The following is a 355-nucleotide window of genomic DNA, read 5'->3' as shown; positions in this document are numbered from 1 at the left end:
CTTTATAATGCCGGAGCCGAGGCCACCTCGCAACAAAGCGCATGCTCATTGGCTTCGCCGGCCCGTCACTCAACCCCGCGCCGGCTTCCCATTGGCCGCGGCGGCGCGCGCACGGTAGATCCAGGCGGGCTTTGTCCTTATCTTAGAATTCGCGCGAGCCGGGGCCTTGCGGAGGGTCGCCGGGTCCGGTGGTCCGACGGTCGTGTCCCTGGCGGCCGGTGGCCCGAGCCCAGGGACGGAGAGGCGCAATACTGACCCTTCGCCCTCTGAGGCCGTAGTCCCTAGCCCCGGTGCGCCCTAATCCAGCATTGGCAGCCTTGGCCCCTCCGTTTCCCAAAAGAGGAAACTGGACTCG

This window comes from Eubalaena glacialis, chromosome 4 (genome assembly GCF_028564815.1).
Source record: "Eubalaena glacialis isolate mEubGla1 chromosome 4, mEubGla1.1.hap2.+ XY, whole genome shotgun sequence".
In the NCBI taxonomy this organism is placed as follows: Eukaryota; Metazoa; Chordata; class Mammalia; order Artiodactyla; family Balaenidae; genus Eubalaena; species Eubalaena glacialis.
Note: the sequence above shows the minus strand (reverse complement) of the source record.